Source organism: Lithobates pipiens, unplaced genomic scaffold (assembly GCF_037356315.1).
Source record: "Lithobates pipiens isolate NorthernLeopardFrog02 unplaced genomic scaffold, aLitPip1_a1.2 Scaffold_3, whole genome shotgun sequence".
Classification (NCBI taxonomy): domain Eukaryota; kingdom Metazoa; phylum Chordata; class Amphibia; order Anura; family Ranidae; genus Lithobates; species Lithobates pipiens.
Window position 1 is genome coordinate 83,495,647 of NW_027507790.1, and position 2,660 is coordinate 83,498,306.

General features: G+C 45.4%; 1 pseudogene; it reads right to left on the reverse strand.

Annotated features, from left to right (window-relative positions):
• Window positions 1-1,800: 1,800 nt before the first annotated feature.
• LOC143941782 (U2 spliceosomal RNA) lies at window positions 1,801-1,926 on the reverse strand (annotated as a pseudogene).
• Between the last annotated feature and the right edge of the window lie 734 nt (window positions 1,927-2,660).

Sequence of the window (2,660 nt, forward strand, 5' to 3'; positions counted from 1 at the left end):
TTCCTTTTTTTAATATGGGTACGGGGTTCCCCTTAATATGCGTACAAGACCCAAATAGGCTGGTAATGGGCAGAGAGGGCTACCCATGCCATGTTTCTCAATGATTTTCAACCATATTGCAGGAACCAGATATAACATTAAAACCGCAAGCAGTTTTAAATGGTGTTATTTCCGTTTAATGTCATTTTGTGCAGGGACTGTTCTAAACACGGGAAACACGTGGCACTTCACAGGCATACTACAGACACCCCCCAGGCACCATATTTAAAGGAATATTTCACTTTTTTTTTTTCACTTTAATCGTCATTAAAATCAGTGCTCCCGCCAAAACGGCAGTTTTTAAAACTTTTTTTTGCAGTGACCCATGTCCCCTGAGGCAGGAGGCAGGTCTCCAAACCCTTTTTAGGACACTATCTTGCATATTAGCCGTTAAAATTAGCACTTTCCAATTCGAACGTTCGAGTCCCATAGACTTCAATGGGGTTCTAACGTTCGTACCGAACGCGGGGGTCGTTCGCAAGTTCTGGTGCGAACCGAACCGGGGGGTGTTCGGCTCATCCCTATACATAACTTTCAAAAACATGAAACAAAAGTACGATCTTTATCTGTGCGACACTTGCCGTACTCTTAATCCAGACATGAGAGACTATAGAGGGGTTGGATAATATTATTGAAACTAGTATGCTAAAACAACAAACTCATTACTTAATATTGCATTGCACCACTTTTGGCATCCAAGATGGCCTGAATTCTCCTGGTAATTGAAATGGATGGTGGATAATGGAACCTTTTTTATTAAGCCCATGGTGTGTGAACACACTGAAAAAACTCCACCCGGTGCAAAAAAAGCGCACACAAAAAGCGAGACAAAAAAAGTGCACAGGGTGTTCAATATGGTCCACCTCCGAAGAGAATGGACCTTTGCCGTGATCCCCCAGGCTCCAGATGGGGACTAGGTGTACTTTCACATGGTCCATCTGGCTGAAACCAGGCATGCCATGTTCTCTGGGAGGTCTGCCGAAACAGACCACCCCAATTACTAGGTGGGGCTCCCCCAAAAGGAGACCTCGTGAGAGAAGGCGAACCAAGCCAGAAGGCCATGTCCACCCCTTCCCAAGATGTTCAGGGCAGGCCCGAGGACCTACACTTTACTAATCAAACATGAAGTGTACAAACCCAACAACCCAAAAAAATAAAAAAAAGTCATAAAGTGACGGACACAACACAAGGTAAAGGTGGGGAAAAGGGAAGGGAAGTGAAGAAAGTGCAATAAGTGCCATTGTGTGATACAATATATAAATGGCTGGCCTTTCAGCCAGGAATAAAAATTCCTCTGGTCCTAGTCAAAAGACCTGGCCCAAAAGGCATGTGTGAAAAAAGTGTGATGGTGCAGTGACCTAGGTGCCATAGCTCAAAAGTGATCCTCACTCACAGTGAGATTACTGCCACTCCAGGGGCACATGCACCACAGGCTTTCTTCGGTACCCGGCCTTCGGTCAGACCCAGTGCCTCTCCATCCGCACCAGGGGTAACCTTCCGGCATTCTCTCAGAGAACCTATTGCTGACCTCCAAGTCCGTTAGGACACTTCGGGTTCGGTTTGCATCGTTACTAACCATCTAGGTACCATTACACTAGAGCAGGGGTCTCAAACTGGCGGCCCTCCAGCTGTTGCAAAACTACAAGTCCCATGAGGCATTGCATGGCTGACCGTTACAAGCATGACTCCCACAGGCATAGGCATGATGGGACTTGTAGTTTTGCAACAGCTGGAGGGCCGCCAGTTTGAGACCCCTGCACTAGAGGATTTGCATAGCCACCACCCCAACCTCCACCATAGTCGGGGCAGTAACACAGCGCCTCCTCTTGGCAACTGATAAGAACAGATACTACACTTGATCTTCGCCAAAGGGCGATAAGAAGCGATAATGGAACCTGGTACCATGCTTCATGCACAAATCCAGGTCACAATCCTTCACAATGTCCTTTGGTCTCTTTCAGGCTGTTGACCATGTGGAGCGCGCTTATGCTTATCAGAAAACATTTTCCCAGAAACTGTATATGCCGTCATAACCTTTGATACCGTACCTTGCGACACAGCAAATAAATTGGTATCTTCAGTTACAGAGGCACCAGCTAAGTGGGTACCAACAATTCACCCTCTTTGAAATTCAGGAGGCTCCAACATGACTCCATACGCAGTGAATGACGAGAGAACGTGAGGCTTCCTAATTGTTAGTTACCCTATTTCCCTGAAAATAAGACCTAGCGTGATTGTTGGTGATGGCTGCAATATAAGCCCTGCCCCCAAATAAGCCCTACCCTGTTTTCCCAAAAATAAGCCCTACCCTGAAAATAAGACCAACTAGGGCTTATTTGGGGAGTAGGGCTTATATTGCAGCGATCACCGACAATCACGCTAGGTTTTATTTTTCGGGGAAACAGGGTAGGTGTCTCATCACACGGTGGAAGCAAAAGAATGTTACATTACTTCCAGTTTTAGCACAAACCATGTTGTCACTTTCTCACCTGCAAATCATGTAGCATTTCCATATTTTGGTTCAACCCCTGTACTTACTACTCACAGATACAGTGCCTTGAAATGTTCCACATTTTGTCTTGTTACAACCAAAAACATAAATATATTTTATTGAAATTTTA